General features: G+C 52.3%; 1 protein-coding gene across 4 annotated transcripts in view; it reads left to right on the top strand.

Moving 5' to 3' along the window:
• The first annotated feature begins 3,819 nt into the window (after positions 1–3,819).
• LOC144507676 (uncharacterized) overlaps positions 3,820–20,454 on the top strand; it is a 140,923-nt gene continuing 124,288 nt past the window's right edge. For all 4 annotated transcript variants that reach the window (XM_078234844.1, XM_078234846.1, XM_078234845.1 and 1 more), the window contains exons 1-2: positions 3,820–4,117; positions 4,857–4,932. The gene's annotated coding sequence lies outside the window, so the exon portion shown is untranslated. The remainder of the gene's footprint in view (positions 4,118–4,856; positions 4,933–20,454) is intronic.

The raw sequence follows: 20,454 nt of genomic DNA, 5'->3' as shown, positions 1-20,454 counted from the left end.
GGAAGCAGTTCAGAGAAGCTTCACTCAGCTGATTCCTGTGATAAAGGGGTTTTCCTGGAAGGTAGAGCAGATTAGGCCGGTGCTCGCTGGAATTTAGAAGATTGAGAAACATATAAGATTCTGGCAGTACTCAGCAGGGCAGATGCTGAATGTTCCCTCCAGTTGTGAGGTGGGGCATTGAATATATTCAAGGCTGAGTGAGCCAGGTTTCTGATTAGCAAAACAATCACGGGGGGGCACTGGAGTCACAATCCGATTAGCCGTGATCTTAATGAATGGCCGACTGCTGTTCCTATTTCTCATGTTCTTCGGTAAAGCGCGATGCTTCATCCTGAAATTGTGTTGCAATCCAGCCATCCACAAGAGGTGATCATCCATCCTTTACACATCGGCATGTTCTGAGGTTGTGAAAAGGCGATATATAAATGAAAGTCTTTCTTTTATCCGGGCTGCAAAGTAAAGATGGAATTAACTGGTGTGTGTGTGTGTGGAGGAAATGGTGTTCCCCCCTTGGTCAAACAGCCCAATATGAAGAGTGAGGAGCGGCTTTGAAGATGCAGCCCAGGGATCCCAACCCCACCCCACCTTCCGTGCCCCCCACCCACACGCTATCGCCACTCCCCACACTCTTCTCTCTCCTCTTTCCCTCTCCACTCCCGCCACGCCCATTCCCTCCGCTCCTGCTGCGCCCCCCTCTCCGCTCCCACTGCGCCCCCCTCTCCGCTCCCACTGCGCCCCCCTCTCCGCTCCCACTGCGCCCCCCTCTCCGCTCCCACTGCGCCCCCCTCTCCGCTCCCACTGCGCCCCCTCTCCGCTCCCACTGCGCCCCCCTCTCCGCTCCCACTGCGCCCCCCTCTCCGCTCCCACTGCGCCCCCCTCTCCGCTCCCACTGCGCACCCCTCTCCGCTCCCACTGCGCACCCCTCTCCGCTCCCACTGCGCCCCCCTCTCCGCTCCCACTGCGCCCCCCTCTCCGCTCCCACTGCGCCCCCCTCTCCGCTCCCACTGCGCCCCCCTCTCCGCTCCCACTGCGCCCCCCTCTCCGCTCCCACTGCGCCCCCCTCTCCGCTCCCACTGTGCTCTCCTCCCCTCCTGCCATGCCCCCCACACCCCTTCTGCAACGCAACCCCCCCCATTGCCCCCCTCTCCGCTCCCCCCCTCTCCACTCCCGCTGCGCCCCCTCTCCGCTCCCGTCATGCCACCCCCTCTCCGCTCACCCCCCCTCCACTCCCGCTGTGCCCCCTCTCCGCTCCCGACGGGCCCCCTCCCCTCCCCTCCCCTCCTGCCGGGCCCACCCCCTCTCTGCTCCCGCCGGGCCCACCCCCACCGCTCCTGCCCCACCTCCGCTCCCGCCGCACCTCCCCTCACCCGCTGCACCCCTCCCTCTCTGCTCCCGCCCCCCTCCACTCCCGCCCCCCTCCACTCCCGCCGCACCCCTCCCTCTCTGCTCCTGCCCCCCCTCCACTCCCGCCGCACCCCTCCCTCTCTGCTCCCGCCCCCCCTCCCCTCCACCGCGCCCCCCCCGCTCCCGCCGCGCCCCCCCCTCCGCGCCCCCCCCTCCGCTCCCACCGCGTACCCCCTCGCCGCTCCTGCCGCGCCCCCACCTCTCCGCTCCCGCCGCGCCCCCCCCCCCCGCTCCCGCCGCGCCCCCCCCTCCGCTCCCGCCGCGCCCCCCCTCTCCGCTCCCGCCGCGCCCCCCCTCTCCGCTCCCGCCGAGCCCCCCCTCTCCGCTCCCGCCGCGCCCCCCCTCTCTGCTCCCGCCGCGCCCCCCCTCTCTGCTCCCGCCGCGCCCCCCCTCTCCGCTCCCGCCGCGCCCCCCCTCTCCGCTCCCGCCGCGCCCCCCCCTCTCCGCTCCCGCCGCGCCCCCCCTCTCCGCTCCCGCCGAGCCCCCCCTCTCCGCTCCCGCCGAGCCCCCCCTCTCCGCTCCCGCCGCGCCCCCCCTCTCCGCTCCCGCCGCGCCCCCCCCTCTCCGCTCCCGCCGCGCCCCCTCTCTCCGCTCCCGCCGCACCCCCCCCTCTCCGCTCCCGCCGAGCCCCCCCTCTCCGCTCCCGCCGCGCCCCCCTCCCCTCGCCCTCTCCGCTCCCGCCGCGCCCCCCCTCTCCGCTCCCGCCGCGCCCCCCCCCTCCGCTCCCGCCGCGCCCCCCCCTCTCCGCTCCCGCCGCGCCCCCCCTCTCCGCTCCCGCCGCGCCCCCCCTCTCCGCTCCCGCCGCGCCCCCCCCTCTCTGCTCCCGCCGCGCCCCCCCCTCTCTGCTCCCGCCGCGCCCCCCCCCTCTCCGCTCCCGCCGCGCCCCCCCTCTCCGCTCCCGCCGCGCCCCCCCCTCTCCGCTCCCGCCGCGCCCCCCCCTCTCCGCTCCCGCCGCGCCCCCCTCCCCTCGCCCTCTCCGCTCCCGCCGCGCCCCCCTCCCCTCGCCCTCTCCGCTCCCGCCGCGCCCCCCCCTCTCCGCTCCCGCCGCGCCCCCCCCCCTCCGCTCCCGCCGCGCACCCCCCTCTCCGCTCCCGCCGCGCCCCCCTCCCCTCGCCCTCTCCGCTCCCGCCGCGCCCCCCTCCCCTCGCCCTCTCCGCTCCCGCCGCGCCCCCCCTCTCCGCTCCCGCCGCGCCCCCCCCTCTCCGCTCCGGCCGCGCCCCCCTCCCCTCGCCCTCTCCGCTCCCGCCGCGCCCCCCTCCCCTCGCCCTCTCCGCTCCCGCCGCGCCCCCCTCCCCTCGCCCTCTCCGCTCCCGCTGCGCCCCCCCTCTCCGCTCCCGCTGCGCCCCCCCCTCCGCTCCCGCCGCGCCCCCCCCTCTCCGCTCCCGCCGCGCCCCCCCCTCTCCGCTCCCGCCGCGCCCCCCCTCTCCGCTCCCGCCGCGCCCCCCCCTCTCTGCTCCCGCCGCGCCCCCCCCCCTCCGCTCCCGCCACGCCCCCCCTCTCCGCTCCCGCCGCGCCCCCCCCTCTCCGCTCCCGCCGCGCCCCCCCCTCTCCGCTCCCGCCGCGCCCCCCCCTCTCCGCTCCCGCCGCGCCCCCCCCTCTCCGCTCCCGCCGCGCCCCCCTCCCCTCGCCCTCTCCGCTCCCGCCGCGCCCCCCTCCCCTCGCCCTCTCCGCTCCCGCCGCGCCCCCCCCTCTCCGCTCCCGCCGCGCCCCCCCCTCTCCGCTCCCGCCGCGCCCCCCCCTCTCCGCTCCCGCCGCGCCCCCCCCTCTCCGCTCCCGCCGCGCCCCCCCCTCTCCGCTCCCGCCGCGCCCCCCTCCCCTCGCCCTCTCCGCTCCCGCCGCGCCCCCCCCTCTCCGCTCCCGCCGCGCCCCCCTCCCCTCGCCCTCTCCGCTCCCGCCGCGCCCCCCTCCCCTCGCCCTCTCCGCTCCCGCCGCGCCCCCCTCCCCTCGCCCTCTCCGCTCCCGCCGCGCCGCAGGAATCTCCGCGGAATCGCAGCACCGCGCGGGTGGGCAGAGTGGCAGAGGCGCGGGGCCAATGGGCCGCCAGCTTTCGGCTGGGCTGGCCAATGGGGAGGAGGAAGTGGGGGGGTGATGCTGGCGGGGGAGGCGGGATGTCCGCCGGAGCGCCGCAAGTCGGGGGGCGGGATGTCCGCCCGGCGGGGAGGGAGAGTGGGGGGGGGGACGGACAGGGGCGGTGGGGGGCGGGGGGGAAACTGAATGAGGCTGACATTTCCCTAGAAGCAATGGATGCCAGTGTGGCTGGGTTTGCAATGGTGCAGGGGCTGAGATTGCAGCAGGCAGCACTGGGCAGGAAGCACTGAGCACAGGAGGGGGGGGAGAGAGAGAGAGCGGGGGGTCAAAAAAAATACCAACAAGAAAAAAACCCCCTCCCTGATCAAAAACCCTTGTCTGCTTCAACCCCCCCCCTTTTTTTTTAAAGGCAAAAAAAATTAACAAAAGTCAAGATGTGAATGCTAAAAGTGCTTCTTTGCCTCTTTCCTCCATTGAGCCAGTACTTGCATCTCTGTCTGAACTTCAGGTGCATTGCAAATTGTAATGCTGGAGGGATTGACAGGGGGCTGCCTTGTTATAATTGCTGCCCACAAGTGTTGCCAGCTCTTTGGCACTCGAGGGGAGGGGGAGGGTTGACTGCTGCTGCCAAAAAGTGGTCCTGGCCAAGGAGGGAAGGCTCCCCCCTCCCCTCCCAACCCAACCCGTGAGTGGTGTTATTGTGCTTTCCAAGGGCACGGTGCCTTATTGTGATCTGTGTGGCTGTGGAAAGAGAGAGAGAGAGAGAGGATGGGCTCGAAGCACAACGAGTGAATGAGGCTGTGGTGTACTTTGCCGTCGCATTGTCTGTGTCTCCCTTCCCTTTGCAACCCCCCTTGAAGTTCAGCCACAGAATGATCCTCCCCACAATACCACGAAGGAGTGTTTTTATTTTAATGTGTTTTTTTAAAAAAAGTCCAGGTGACCCACCTGGACAGTAAGGGATATTGTTAAACCTCTTGCTACATTGTCATTCAGAGCTGTTGTTAAGAAATCGACCATTTCCAAAATGAATGAGACAGTGAGGGTATTGTCTCTCTGTTGAAACATTGTTGTTTCAGATGTATTCATGTTGTTGCATAGGCTGGGGTTATTTTTCACTCCCTGAGTCTATATTGGGCTCATGTTTTAAGGGCAGTGGTGCCATCGGTCTTGACAGCCCTGGGCAAGGGGTGGGGTGTGGTGGGGGAGGAAAGGGGGGGAGCAATGCCCCTTGTGGGGGGGGGGGGGGGGGAGGGTAGTGGGGAGCATGTAAGGTGCTGGGTGAGTTTGGCTGGATTGTGCATTTGCCAACCATTACCCCGGGGGTAGGGAAGGTTTTAAATGCGTTACAGAGGACGAAGATGTTTTCTCGTATGTTGCCTGGTATGGATTGCGTATGACGGTGATGTTTCTGTATGTTATAGCGGCAGATCTTCCACGGCGCGGCTCCTGACCAGTTGGATGATGCACCGCTCTTTAAAGACTGAGCTATTCGACAAGGTACAGTAAGACAAAAATGTATGAATTTCAGTGTGAAGCCAGGAGGGTAATAGGCGGAGTTCAGACTGCGCTCAGCCAATGAGTGTTTGCAAAAACCCAAAACAGGACACTTCCTGTCCAATGCGATTCCACAATGGAGCAGCACTTGTTGAGCAATCCTGAGTGTGCTGATTGCTACACTAACAATTAGCTTAAGATAATTAATCAAGCTCATAAATGGGCTCATTTACGCTTGCTGGAAGCGATATACATTCACACCCATTCTCGGCAAACAAAAGGATTATTTTTAATTCATTCAAGTGGCACTGGCTAAGCCACCATTCATTGCCTTTCCCTGATTGCCCTTGAACTGAGTTCAAGCATTTTCAGAGGCATTTAAGAATGGCACGGTGGCAAGCACTGCTGCCTCACAATGCCAGGGCCACGGGTTTGGTTCCCAACCTGGGTCACTGTCTGTGCAGAGTCTGCACGTCCTCCCCGTGTCTGCGTGGGTTTCCTCCGGGTGCTCCGGTTTCCTCCCACAGTCTGAAAGACGTGCTGGTTAGGGTGCATTGGCCGTGCTAAATTCTCCCTCAGTGTACCCAAACAGGCGCCGGAGTGTGGCGACTAGGGGATTTTCACAGTAACTTCATTGCAATGTTAATGTAAGCCTACTAAAAAATAAACTTAAACATTGCTGTAGGTGTGGAGTTACATATAGGCTAGATGACAGATTTCCTTCCCTAAAGGACATGAGTGAACCAGATAGGTTTTTATGACATTTGACAATGGGTTTCATGGTTATCATTAGACTTTTAATTCCAGAATTTTATCGAATTCAAATTTCACCATCTGCTGGTGGGATTTGAATCCGGGTCCCCAGAGCATTACCCAGGGACTCTGAATTATTAGTCCAACGATACCACTGCACCACCACTTCCCCTGATCAACCTTGTGCTTTTTTGAATTTTACCATTTTACCCCGTAGCAACACCTTGGCCAATCAGAGTCGACTTGCCAACGAGTCAGTACCCTTTTCTCCTGCAGTATAAATTGTTGTGAGTGTTTGAAATTTGGTATTCTTGCATCTGTCCTGATGAATGCTAGATGAAAAACTTCGGCAACATGTCCCTCTTTTCAACAATAACAGAATACATTAATCATCTTCTGAGGTGGAGTACTGACTACCAAGCCACAAGAGTGGCACGTGGTTCGCACTGCTGCCTCACAGCGCCAGGTGCACGAGTTCAATTCTGTCCTCGGGCCACTGTCTGTGTGGAGTCTGCACGTTCTCCCTGTGTCTGCGTGGGTTTCCTCCGGGAGTTCCGGTTTCCTCACACAGTCCAAAGGTGTGTCGGTTGGGGGATTGGTCATGCTAAATTGCCCCTTAGTGTCCAAAGATGTGTATGTTAAGTATTAACCATGCTAAATTGCCCCTTGGTGTCCCAAGATGTGCAGGTTAGGTGGATTGGCCATGCTAAATTGCCCCTTAGTGTCAGTGGGATTAGCAGGGTAAATACGTGGGGCTCCGGGGAGAGGGCCTGGGTGGGATTGTTTTCGGCGCAGGTTTATTGGGCAGAATGGGCAAAAAAGAAAAACTGTTTTCAAGTTTGCAAAGAGCCACGGTACTGACAGAGTCTGGTTTGTTTGGATTGAGGAACATTGTGAATTTGAAAATAATTTTTTTGAGGTGATGGCTTGCTGTCCCTTAATTTTAAAAAAAGGATTGTTTAACATCTGTGTTAAGTTATGATCTCTAGAGTATAATAAATTCAAACTGGAGTCAGTGTTTTACGTTTTAATATGTTTTGTTTGGCACTGCTGATGGTAAATGCTGTTCTATTAGTTGGATGGTTGTATCACAATGTATTCTGGTAACAAGGTGCAAACATCCTCCTATAAGACCACAGGAGCTTAGTTGGTGTTCAATGCACAACAGTTGAGGTCACTTAGAGTTTAATTGCTCCTCAGTGGGGGAGGTGAGCAGAGGTGCAACGGGAAAATAGATAGATCGAGTGACTGGGCGAAAACCTGGCAAATGGAGTTTAATGTGGGGAAGTGTGAGGTCATGCACTTTGGAAGGAGGAATCAAAAGGCAGATTATTATCTCAATGGAGAGAAACTGCAGGTGAGTGAAATAGGCATTCTAGTGCATGAATCACAAAAACTAGCAGGCAGGTCCAACTAGTAGTTAAGAAGGCAAACGGCATTTTGGCCTTTATTGCAAAGGGGTTGGAGTTTAAAATTAGGGATATTTTGTTGCAATTGTTCAGGGTGTTGGTGAGGCCTCGCCTGGAATACTGCGCACAGTTTTGGTCCCGTTATCTAAAAAAATGATGTAGTAACCCTGGAGGTAGTCCAAAGGAGATTCACCAGGATAATTCCTGGTTGTCCTAGCAAGGGAGACTAAATAGTCTGTATACCTTAGAGATTAGAAGAATGAGGGGGTGACCTTATTCAAACATATAAAATCCTGAGGGGGCTTGACAGCGTAGATGGTGAGATGTTTCCACAAGCAGGAGAGTCTCAAACAAGGGGACATAGCTACAAGATAAAGGGCTGATCATTTAAAACTGAGGTGCGCAGAAATTTCTTTTCGCAGAGGCTGGTGAATCTCTGGAATTCTCTGTCCCAAAGAGTGGGGGGGCTGAAATAGTTTCAGTAAAGAGGGTGTCAGAGTAGAACTAAGAAAGAAATCAGGAGGGCCAAAAGAGGACACGAGATTGCTTTGGCAGATAAGGCAAAGGGGAATCCAAAGAGCTTATAGGGAAAAGGAGTAACCAGGGAGAGAATAGGGCCTTTTATGGGTCAACAAGGTCATCTATGTGCGGATCCACAAGAGATGGGCGAGATCCTAAATGAATATTTCTCATCAGCATTTACTGTTGAGAAAGGCATGGATGTTAGGGAACTTGGAAAATAAATAGTGATGTCTTGAGGAGTGTACATATTACAGAGAAGAAGGTGCTGGAAGTCTTAAAGTGCATCGAGGCAGATAAATCCCCGGGATCTGATGAAGTGAATCCCAGGACGCTGTGGGAAGCTAGGGAGGAAATTACTGGTCCCCTAGCAGAGATATTTGTATCATCGACAGCCACAGGTGAGGTGCCTGAAGATTGGAGGGCAGCAAATGTTGTGCCTTTGTTTAAGAAGGGCTGCAGGGAAAACACCTGGGAACTACAGGCCGGTGCGCCTTGCGTCTGTATTGGGTAAGTTGTTGGAAGGTATTCTGAGGGACAGGATCTACAGGCATTTAGAGAGGCAAGGACTGATTAGGGACAGTCAGCATGGCTTTGTGAGTGAAAAATCATGTCTCATGAATTTGAGTTTTTTGAAGGGGTGACCAAGAGGGTAGATGAGGGCAGTGCAGCCGACATTGTCTACATGGACTTTAGCAAAGCCTTTGACAAGGTACCGCATGGTAGGTTGTTGCATAAGGTTAAATCTCACAGGATCCAGGGGGAGATAGCCAATTGGATACAAAATTGGCTTGATGACAGAAGGTGGTTGTGGAGGGTTTTTTTTCAAACTGGAGGCCTGTGACCAGTGGTGTGCCTCAGGGATTAGGACTGGGCCCACTGTTATTTGTCATTTATGTTATAATGATTTGGATGAGAATTTAGGAGTCACGGTTAGTAAGTTTGCAGGTGACACCAAGATTGGTGGCATAGTGGACAGTGAAGAAAGTTATCTCGGATTGCAACGGGATCTTGATCAATTGGGCCAGTGGGCTGATGAATGGCAGATGGAGTTTAATTTAGATAAATGCGAAGTGATGCATTTTGGTAGATCGAACCAGGGCAGGACTTACTCAGTTAATGGTAGCATGTTGGGGTGAGTTGTAGAACAAAGAGATCTAGGGGTACAGGTTCAAAGCTCCTTGAAAGTGGAGTCACAGGTGGACAGGCTGGTGAAGAAGGCATTCGGCATGCTTGGTTTTATTGGTCAGAACATTGAATACAGGAGTTGGGACATCTTGTTGAAGTTGTACAAGACAAGTTGTAAGGCCACACTTGGAATACTGCGTACAGTCCTGGTCACCTATTATGGAAAGGATATTATTAAATTAGAAAGAGTGCCGAAAAGATTTAATAGGATGCTACCGAGACTTGATGATTTGAGTTATAAGGAGAGGTTGGATAGACTGGGACTTTTTTTCCCTGGAACGTAGGAGGCTGAGGGGTGATCTTACAGAGGTCTATAAAATAATGAGAGGCATAGATCAGCTAGATAGTCAACATCTTTTCCCAAAGTTAAGGGAGTCTAAAACTAGAGGGTATAGGTTTAAGGTGAGAGGGGAGAGATACAAAAGGATCCAGAGGGGCAGTTTTTTCACACAGAGGGTGGTGAGTGTCTGGAACGAGCTGCCAGAGGTAGTAGTAGAGGCGGGTACAATTTTGTCTTTTAAAAAGCATTTAGACAGTTACATGGGTAAGATGGGTATAGAGTGATATGGGCCAAACGTGGGCAATTGGGACTAGCTTAGTGGTTAAAACTGGGCAGCATGGACAAGTTGGGCCAAAGGGCCTGTTTCCATGCTGTAAAACAAAAGAAATAAAGAAAAAAAAGTTAAAGTGGAGGCGGCTAAATATTTGATAGATCGAGGAAGAGAGGGCGATGGGGAAATGGCACAGAAAAGGAGCCGGCAAAGATCAGCCATGATCGTATTGAATGGCGGGACAGGCTTGAAGGACCTGTTCTTGTGATTGGTTGGTGGTTGCAAATTTCGGCTACAGGGGGGAATGCAGAAACTCCTGCCCTTCATGCCCTTTTCTGAGTCCTGATGTCAGTGAAGGTACCCTCTCTTTTGTATCAAGGGCTATTTTCTGTTGTGGCAACAGAATTGTGACATGGGGAATCTATATATCTACTAACGAGAGTAGGCCATTCAGCCCGTTGCGCCTGCTCTGCCATTCAATATGGCTGATCGGAGCCTGGTGAACACTCCCTCAAAGACAATAATCTCCTTTCTGAGGTGAGGGGACTAAAACTGCACACAGTACTCCAGCTGCAGTCTAACCAAGCTCCTGTACAATTGAAGCAAGACCTCACTACTCCTGTACGCAAATCCTCTTGTGATAAAGGCTAACATTCCATTAGCCTTCCTAATAGCTTTACTCTGTATCTAACCCCGTGCTGTCCCTGTCCTGGGAGTGTTTGATGGGGGACAGTGTAGAGGGAGCTTTACTCTGTATCTAACCCCGTGCTGTACCTGTCCTGGGAGTGTTTGATGGGGACAGTGTAGAGGGAGCTTTACTCTGTATCTAACCCCGTGCTGTACCTGTCCTGGGAGTGTTTGATGGGGGACAGTGTAGAGGGAGCTTTACTCTGTATCTAACTCCGTGCTATACCTGTCCTGGGAGTGTTTGATGGGGACAGTGTAGAGGGAGCTTTACTCTGTATCTAACCCCGTGCTATACCTGTCCTGGGAGTGTTTGATGGGGACAGTGTAGAGGGAGCCTTACTCTGTATCTAACCCCGGGCTGTACCTGTCCTGGGAGTGTTTGATGGGGGACAGTGTAGAGGGATCTTTACTCTGTATCTAACCCCGTGCTGTACCTGTCCTGAGAGTGTTTGATGGGGGCAGTGTAGAGGGAGCTTTACTCTGTATCTAACCCCGTGCTGTAACTGTCCTGGGAGTGTTTGATGGGGACAGTGTAGGGGGAGCTTTATTCTGTATCTGACCCCGTGCTGTACCTCTCCTGGGATTGTTTGATGGGGACAATGTAGAGGGAGCTTTACTCTGTATCTAACCCCGTGCTGTACCTGTCCTGGGAGTGTTTGATGGGGACAGTGTAGAGGGAGCTTTACTCTGTATCTAACCCCGTGCTGTACCTGTCCTGGGAGTGTTTGATGGGGACAGTGTAGAGGGAGCTTTACTCTGTATCTAACCCCATGCTGTACCTGTCCTGGGAGTGTTTGATGGGGGACAGTGTAGAGGGAGCTTTACTCTGTATCTAACCCCGTGCTGTACCTGTCCTGGGAGTGTTTGATGGGGACAGTGTAGAGGGAGCTTTACTCTGTATTTAACCCCGTGCTGTACCTGTCCTGGGAGTGTTTGATGGGGACAGTGTCGAGGGAGCTTTACTCTGTATTTAACCCCATGCTGTACCTGCATGTTAGCCTTCAGTGACTTGTAGACAAAGACACCCAGATCTCTTTGTACATCTAAACTTTCTATTCTCTTAACTATTTAGGAAATGCACATCTGTTCCTCCGACCAAAGTGGACTGCATAAGGTTTTTCACATTATATTCCATCTGCCGTGTTCTTGCCCACTTATTAAGTCTGTCCAAATCCTCCTGTAGTCGCTTTACATCTTCCTCACAACGCACATTCCTGTCTAGCTTTGTATCATCCACAAACTTGGAAGCCTTACATCTGGTCCCCACATCCAAGTCAATATAGTTCCTCATAATGCATTGTATAGCACAAAGTATGTAGATAAAGGGCGTTTACAACAACTCATTTCTATATAGTGCCTTTAATGTAACATGAGGCCCTTTACAAGAGCCTTATGAATCGCTCACTTTTCATCTCATCATGAGTTAACCGCACTCCTCCTCCCACCTCCCCCCACCCAAAAATTGGATCGTCACGTTGGCACAGTGGTTGGCAGTGCTGCCTCACAGCGCGAGGGACCCGGGTTCGATTCCCGGCTTGGGTCACTGCCTGTGTGGAGTCTGCACATTCTCCCCGTGTCTGCGTGGGTTTCCTCCGGGTGCTCTGGTTTCCTCCCTAAGTCTGAAAGACGTGCTGGTTTAGGTGCATTGGCCATGCCAAATTCTCCCTCAGTGTACCCAAACAGGCGCTGGAGTGTGGCAATTAGGGGATTTTCACAGTAACTTCTTTGCAGTGTTAATGTAAACCTGCTTGTGACACTAATAAATAAACTTTGTTGTAATGCAGTGTATGGAGTGATAAGTTTGATCTGGTTAAATTACAAAAGGATGAGGGCCAAGCATGTTGTTTTTATTGCTGGAATTGAATAGTCAAGATACAACTTAAATGCACCAGAGGGCATGAGAAAGATCTTTACTGAGGGAGTTATGAGGCTGCGGCATTCTCTACCAGAGTTCGTGGCTGAGGTAGAAATGATGGTGAGGTTGAAGATTGGGTTGAGGAGAGGAGGATGGGTTGAAGCAAGACGGTAAATGTGAGCATTTGCTGGCATGGAGGGCAAGCATCAACCAGGGGTTTGGGCTGAATGGCCTTTCTCCATGCTGTGTTGCCGCCCTGTGTCTCAAGAACAATGGCATTTCTATATCCCGGGTATGGAGCATACCAGTTCCTGTAATGGTGTGTCGATCTTGCCACAGATGCCGTTCTTCAGCAGGGCTGATGACTGTGATGCAAGGCCTGATAAAGGCCATCGATAAAACCTCGCCTTCCACAAGCAACAAAGGTCAGATTTCCTTCCACCGCTTGTTATCAATAAGACCATTTGATTTGATTTATTATTGTCACATGGGCAGCACGGTGGCACAGTGGTTAGCGCTGCTGCCTCACAGCGCCAGGGACCCGGGTTCAATTCCCGACCTTAGGTCACTGTCTGTGCGGAGTCTGCACATTCTCCCCGTGTCTGCGTGGGTTTCCTCCGGGTGCTCCGGTTTCCTCCCACAGTCCGAAAGACGTGCTGGTTAGGGTGCATTGGCCGTGCTAAATTCGCCCTCAGTGTACCCGAACAGGTGCCAGACTGTGGTGACTAGGGAATTTTCACAGTAACTTCATTACAGTGTTAGTGTAAGCCTACTTGTGATGCTAATAAATAAACTTAAACTTATGTATTGGGATACAGTATTGTTTCTTGCGCGCTATACTGACAAAGCATACCATTCATAGAATACATAGGGGAGAAGGAAAGGAGAGAGTACAGAATGTAGTGTTACAGTCATAGCGAGGATGTAGAGAAAGATCAACTTAATATATGGTAGGTCCATTCAAAAATCTGATGGCAGCAGGGAAGAAGTTGCTCTTGAGTCAGTTGATACATGATCTCAGATGGAAGAAGGTGGAAGAGAGTATATCTTGGGTGCTTGGTTATGCTGGCTGCTTTTCCGAGGCAGCGGGAAGTGTAGATGGAGTCAAGGGATGGAAGGCTGGTTTGCGTGATGGACTGGGCTACGCACACGCCCTTTGTAGTTTCTTGCAGTAGAGATTCAGTTCTTCAGTTCTGTATTGCTGAAGAGAGATGTATGGCCAAAGCTTTTCCCCTTTGCACTTGACCACAGGAATTAGGAGCAGGAGTAAGGCCACTCGAGCCCACTCCACTAACCAATGAGATCATGGCCGATCTGCTTGTAACCTCCTGCCTATCCCGATAACCATTCACCCCCTTGTCAATCAAAAATCTATCCAACTCTGCCTTAAAAATATTCAAAAACTCCACTTCCACTGCCTTTTGAGGAAGAGAGTTCCAACATCTCGCACCGCTCTGAGCGGAAACATTTCTCCTCATCTCCATCTTAAATGGGCAACTTTATTTTTAAACAGTGGCTCTTAGTTCTAGGTTCTCCGACAAGAGGAAACATCCTTGCCATATCCAACAACAGGGCGGCACGGTGGCACAGTGGTTAGCACTGCTGCCTCACAGCGCCAGAGATCTGGGTTCAAATACGGCTTTGGGTGACTGTCTATGCGGAGTTTGCACGTTCTCCCCGTGTCTGTGTGGGTTTCCTCCGGGTACTCCGGTTTCCTCCCACACTCCAAAGATGTGCAGGTTAGGTGGATTGGCCATGCTAAATTGTCCCTTAGTGTCCAAAGATGTGCAGGTTAGGTGGATTGGCCATGTTAAATTGTCCCTTAGTGCCCCAAGATGTGTAAGTTCGGTGGATTGCCAAGCTAAATTGGCCCTTAGTGTCGTAGGTTTGGGGGATTAGCGGGATAAATATGTGGGGTTACGGAGATAGTGCAATGGGGTGGACCTGAGTAAGATGCTCTTTCGGAGAGTCGGTGCAGACTTGATGGGCCAAATGGCCTCCTTCTGCACTTTAGAGATTCTACGATCCACCCTCAGGACAAGTGGAAGAATACCCAACTTAAAACCAGCTCAACAATTTATTTGATAGGAGAAAAGGGTTCATTGCTTTTGCCTTGAGGAGAGCACCATGAAAAGTTATGGTCGCATGTCTCCCTCTCTCTCTCTCTCGAGCAATATTCAAGTTCCTTACTACCCTGTGTTGATTCAGTTTTTCTATTGAATGTGAGCTGAATGAAAGCAATTGCAATGGAAATGTCTCATTTTATGTTTCAGCTGAAAACAAACATTTCAGCTGTGGTCTGTACCACCGAGTCGAGATTATTTAGAGGAGGCGATGGCCTAGTGGTATTATTGCTAGACTATTAATCCAGAAACTCAGCTAATGTTCTGGGGAGCCGGGTTTGAATCCCGCCACGGCAGATGGTGGGAATTTGAATTCAATAAAAAAAATCAGGAATTAAGAATCTACTGATGACCATAAAACCATTGTCATAGAATCCCAACAGTGCAGAAGGAGGCCATTCGGCCCATCGAGTCTGCATCGACTACAATCCCACCAGGCCCTATCCCTATGAAACCACACATTTACCCAGCTAATCCCCTGACACTAAGGGTCAATTTAGCATGGCCAACAACCTAATCCGTACATCTTTGGTCCATAAGACATAGGAGAAGAATTAGGCCAATCGGCCCATCGAGTCTGCTCCGCCATTCAATCATGGCTGATATTTTTCTCATCCCCATTCTCCTGCCTTTTCCCCATAACCCCCAATCCTCTTATTAATCAAGAACCTATCTATCTCTGTTTTAAAGACACTCAATGACTGTGGGAGGAAACCCACACAGACACAGGGGAGAATGTGCAAACTCCACAAGGACAGTGACCCGAAGCTGGAATTGAACCTGCGTCCCTGGCGCAGTGAGACAGCAGTGCTAACCAAAGGGCTACTGCTGATTGTCGGAAAAGCCCATCTGGTTCACTAATGTCCCTTTAGGGAAGGAAATCTGCCGTCCTTACCCGGTCTGACTTTTAAATGCCCTCTGAAATGGCCTAGCAAGTCACTCAGGGCAATTGGGCATGGGTAACATCCCATGAATGAATTAAAAAGTTTCCACCTTCTAGCCCATCTCTGAGGAAAGAACATTTCTCCTCATCACCTTATTGGTGACTCTATTATACTGATAAACTCTGTCTTTAGAATTATTTTCTCAAAGTCCCCTCTATCTTCATTACCTTAAAGCTCCTAGTCAGATCAACTTTCAATATTCTTTTGCTGAGGGAAAAAGTATTTCTTGATGCGTGAACCCTCTCAATTCTGGTATCATCTTTTCAAGTTTGAAGTTCTGTTGAAAGCCACAGAACCAAAGGTCTATCACTTTAGTAGAAGTCTTTTTTTTTCACAGTTAATTCTCGGGGACATGGCCGTCACTGGTTAGGCCAGCATTTATTGCCCATCTCGAGGTGCTCTTGAGAATGTGGTGGTGAGTCGCCTTCTTGAACATTGCAGTCCCTGAGGTGTAGGTACACACCCTGTGCTGTTAGGAAGAGAGTTCCTGGATTTTGACCCAGCGACAGTGAAGGAACGGCTAATATATTTCCAAGTCAGAATGGTGAGGAGGGGAACGTGCAGGTGGTGGTGTTCCCATGAGTCTGCTGCCCTTGTCCTTCTAGGTGGTAGTGGTTGTGGATTTGAAGGGTGCTGCCTAAGGAACCTTGGTAAATTCCTGAAGTGCATCTTGTAGATGGTCCAAATATGTGCGGGTTAGGTTGATTGGCCATGCTCAATTGCCCCTTAGTGTCAGAGGAATTAGAAGGGTAAATATGTGGATTCACGGGATATGGCCTGGTGGGATTGTTGTCAATGCAGGCTCGATGGGCCGAATGGCCTCTTTTTGCCCTATGGTACACACTTCTGTGATTTGTTGGTGGAGGGAATGAATGTTGGTGGAAGGGACAGCAATCAATCAGGCTGTTTTATCCCAGAGTCAAGCCTCTTAAGTGTTGTCAGAGTTACACCTTTCCAGGTAAGTGGAGAGTATTCCATCACACTCCTGACTTGTCACTTATAGATGGTGGACAGGCTTTGGGGAGTCAGGAGGTGAGCTACTTGCTGCAGCATTCCTAGCCCCTCACCTTTATTTATATGGCTCGTCCATTGCAGTTCAATAGTAACCCCCAGGATGTTAATATCATCGACTCCCTACAGTGCAGAAGGAGGTCATTTGGCCCATCAAATCTGCACCGGCCACAATCCCACCCAGGCTCTATGTATTTTACTCTGCTATTCCCCTACAGGGGCGGCATGGTGCTACAGTGGTTAGCACTGCTGCCTCACAGCGCCAGGGAGCCAGGTTCGATTCCCGGCTTGGGTCTCTGCACATTCTCCCTGTGTCTGCGTGGGTTTCCTCCGGGTGCTCCGGTTTCCTCCCACAATCCGAAAGACGTGCTGGTTAGGGTGCATTGACCGTGCTAAATTCTCCCTCAGTGTAACCCGAACAGGTGCCGGAGTGTGGCGACTAGGGGATTTTCACTGTAACTTCATTGCAGTGTTAATGTAAGCTTACTTGTGACTAATAAATTAACCTTAACTTTGACACTATGGGGCAATTTACCATGACCAATCGACTTAACCAGCACATCTTTGGATATAACTGTACTGATAAGAGTGCAGAGATCCTACCACAGGCCAAGTGTGCCCTACACACCCTCCTGCAATTTGTGATCCTGCTTGAAATTGTACTGCAGTATCCAGTGTGAAACCAGCCCACACAGAGCCGGAATACACCAGGCCCTGTGCTGTATGTGATGTGATGTATGGCTGTTAATCGGGCTTAGATATGGGCAGACCTGTCAGCGGAGATGGAGGGAATGTTGGGGAGGACCTGTTGGCTGTGATTTATATATAAGGTGACCCAAGTCAGGAGTGAGTTATGGTCACTGCGAAGTTTGGCATGTAAATCATGTCCCACAGGTTTTCGTACTGTGGTCTATTTACAGTAGGTGTTAAAGGTTAATTAGACAAAGGCGTAAAAATGTCAGGTTTAATGATGCATGATGCTCCTTTGTGGGTTGGCTCTAGTGGAGCTGGGAGCAAGGAAGTGCTAATTAACTTATAAAAATACAGTAAGGGTTTTGACATTTTTTTTGAACCAGCTCCTTCCCTTCACCCCAGGTGCTTCATGTAGAAATCCTTCAGTATCTCCACGACTGTCCTTCCCTTCATCGAGCAAATGCTTGCGTTTATATGGCGCCTTTCGCAGCGAATGAAGTAGCTTTGGAGAGTAGTTACTGTTGCACTATGGGAAACACGGCAGCCATTTTCTGCGCACGCAGCTCCCACCGGCAGCTGTGTGAGTGCGAGCAGTTTGCTCATTTTTAGGTGTCGGTTGGCCAAGTCCAGAGGGCAAACACTCCCCCTTGCTTTTCTTCACAATATTGAGTGCCCTGAGATCTTTTAAGCACTCCCCTCCCTCCCCCACAAGGAGGGCAAACTGAGCCTTCATTTAACATCCCTTGTGAAAGGACCCACCCATCGACGGTGCCAGTATTATACTGGGAGCATTGGGTTAGACTGCGTGCTCCAGTTCCTGAAGTAGGGCTTGAACCCAACGCCTCACAGCGCCAGGGACCCCGGGTTCGATTCCGGCCTCAGGTGATTGTCTGTGTGGAGTTTGCATGTTCTCCCGGTGTGTGGGTTTCCTCCGGGTGCTCTGGTTTCCTCCCACTGCCCAAAGATGTGCGGGTTAGGTGGATTGGCCATGCTAAATTACCCCTTAGTGTCCAAAGATTTATAGGTTAAGTGGATTGGCCATGCTTAATTGACCCTTAGTGTCCAAAGATTTGTAGGTTAGGTGGATTAGCCATGCTAAATTGACCCTTAGTGTCCAAAGATTTGTAGGTTAGGTGGATTGGCCACAGTAAAGGCGCGGAGTTACGGGGGTGGAGGCGGGGGTGCATTAGGGCCTATAAGTCTATCTTTCAAAGAGTCAGCACAGACTTGATAGGCCAAATGGCTTTGGGGACCACCTGGGTTTGAATCCCACCATGGCCGATGGTGAAATTTGAACTCGATTAATGTGTAGAATTAAGAATCTACTGCTGACCATAAAGCCAGAGTTTCCCATTTACTTGATTAAATCCTCGTATTTTCAACATCTCGATTAGATCTCCCCCCCCCCCCCCCCCCAGCCCTTAACCTTTTCTGCATATCTCCAGCCTCCGCAGAAGTCTCTCAGACCTGGCATCATTCAGACCATGTGTCCAATGACTGCCTAGTTCATCATGCACTTACGAAAGACTAGCACCAGGTTTTAAACCAGGCGACAAGAGTAGCAGAGGAAATGTGACAGATTCTTCAGGTATAGATCAAGCAAACTTCCTTCTCCTGCAGAAGTCAGAGGATACACTGTTTCCTAAGAACGGGAGGGTGTGAAACACAAGGTATTTTTGTGTTGTTGTTGCCAAAGTGTAGACGTGTTTTTCTTTGTTACAGTGTTTACGTAGCTTTTTTAAAAAAAATACATGAATAACTTGAAATGTTAACCTCCGCCTCCTCTCCAAGAACATTTGCTGACCTGCTGGGCAGTTTCAGCACTTTCTATTTCTCAAGTTCAGATTTTTATCATCTGCGATATTTTGATGAATGGTTAAGTTAGACAATGGTTGGCTGAAGATCCCAGAGGTTAGTTAAAGGAATTACTTTTTTTTAAAATTCATTCGTGAGGCTTGGGTGTCGCTGGCCAGCATTTATTGCCCATCTCTGCTTGCCCTTGAGAAGGTGGTGGTGAGCTGTCTTCTTGAGTGATTGATACAACTGAGTGGCTTGCTGGGCCATTTCAGAGGGCAGTTGAGAGTCAACCGCCTGGAATCCCTGCAGAGCAGAAGGAGGCCATTTGGCCCATCAAGTCTGCACCAACCACAATCCCACCCAGGTCCTATTCCCGTAACCCCCACGTTTTTACCCTGCAAATTCCCCTGACACTAAGGGTCAATTTAGCACGGCCAATACACCCTAATCTACACATCTTTGGAGTGTGGGAGGAAACCGGAGCACCCGGAGGAAACCCACGCAGACACGGGGAGAATGTGCAAACTCCACACAGACAGTGACCCGAGGCCTGAATTGAACCCGGGTCCCTGACGCTGTGAGGCAGCAGTGCTAACCCGGGTCCCTGGTGCTGTGAGGCAGCAGTGCTAACCCGGGTCCCTGGCGCTGTGAGGCAGCAGTGCGAACCCGGGTCCCTGGCGCTGTGAGGCAGCAGTGCTAACCCGGGTCCCTGGCGCTGTGAGGCAGCAGTGCTAACCCGGGTCCCTGGCGCTGTGAGGCAGCAGTGCGAACCCGGGTCCCTGGCGCTGTGAGGCAGCAGTGCGAACCCGGGTCCCTGGCGCTGTGAGGCAGCAGTGCTAACCCGGGTCCCTGGCGCTGTGAGGCAGCAGTGCTAACCCGGGTCCCTGGCGCTGTGAGGCAGCAGTGCTAACCCGGGTCCCTGGCGCTGTGAGGCAGCAGTGCTAACCCACTGTGCCGCCTTTGCTGTGGCTCTGGAGTCACAATGTAGGCCAAACCGGCAGATTTCCATCCCTAAAAGACATTATTTATTAGTGTCACAATTAGACTTGCATTAACACTGCAATGAAGTTACTGTGGAAATCCCCCAGTGAACCTGGTAGGTTTTCCCGACAATCGACTATGGTTTCATGGTCATCAGTCGATTCTTAATTCCAGATATTTTTTATTGAATTCAAATTCCACCATCTGCTGTGGCGGGATTCGAACCCGGGTCCCCAGAACATCAGTTGAGTGTCTGGATTTAGTTGAGCGATAATACCACTAGGCCATCGCCTCACCTAATTTTTATGATGATTAGCGAAAGAGCTGAGGAGGAGATGAGGAATTTTTTACTTAGTTTTTGTTTTAAAGTGGGCGGGTGGTTAAGATCAGAACCCGCTGACTTTAAATGCAGGGTTAGGGATCACAAAAGTCTGCGATCTTGTACCAACAGATTCAAGAACAGCTTCTTCCCTGCTGCCGTCAGACGTTTGAATGGACCCACCTTGCATTAAGTTGATCTTTCTCTACACCTTAGCTACGACTGTAACACTACATTCTGCACCCCCTCCTTTCCTTCTCCCCTATGTACTCTATGAACGGTATGCTTTGTCGAGGGGAATTGGATATACTCCGTGCTTGAAAATGGGGAATAACAAATCTACAGAGCTTGGAGCAAGGAAGAGAAGGGAGTAGATAAGGTGGTTAAAAAGTCATATGGGATACTTGCCTTTATTAGCTGAGGCATAAAATGTATAAGCAAGGAGGTTATGATGGAACTGTATAAATTTGAGGAGGCGATGGCCTAGTGGTATTATCGCCAGACTATTAATCCAGAAACTCAGCTAATGTTCTGGGGACCCGGGTTCGAATCCCACCACGGCAGATGGTGAAATTTGAATTCAATAAAGAATATCTGGATTAAGAATCTACTGATGACCATGAAACCATTGTCGATTGTCAGAAAAACCCATCTGGTCTTTTAGAGAAGGAAATCTGCCGTCCTTACCGGGTCTG

The sequence above is a fragment of the Mustelus asterias genome, chromosome 19, assembly GCF_964213995.1.
Source record: "Mustelus asterias chromosome 19, sMusAst1.hap1.1, whole genome shotgun sequence".
In the NCBI taxonomy this organism is placed as follows: Eukaryota; Metazoa; Chordata; class Chondrichthyes; order Carcharhiniformes; family Triakidae; genus Mustelus; species Mustelus asterias.
The sequence above is the reverse complement of the archived record's forward strand: the minus strand, read 5'-3'. Positions and strand labels throughout refer to the sequence as shown.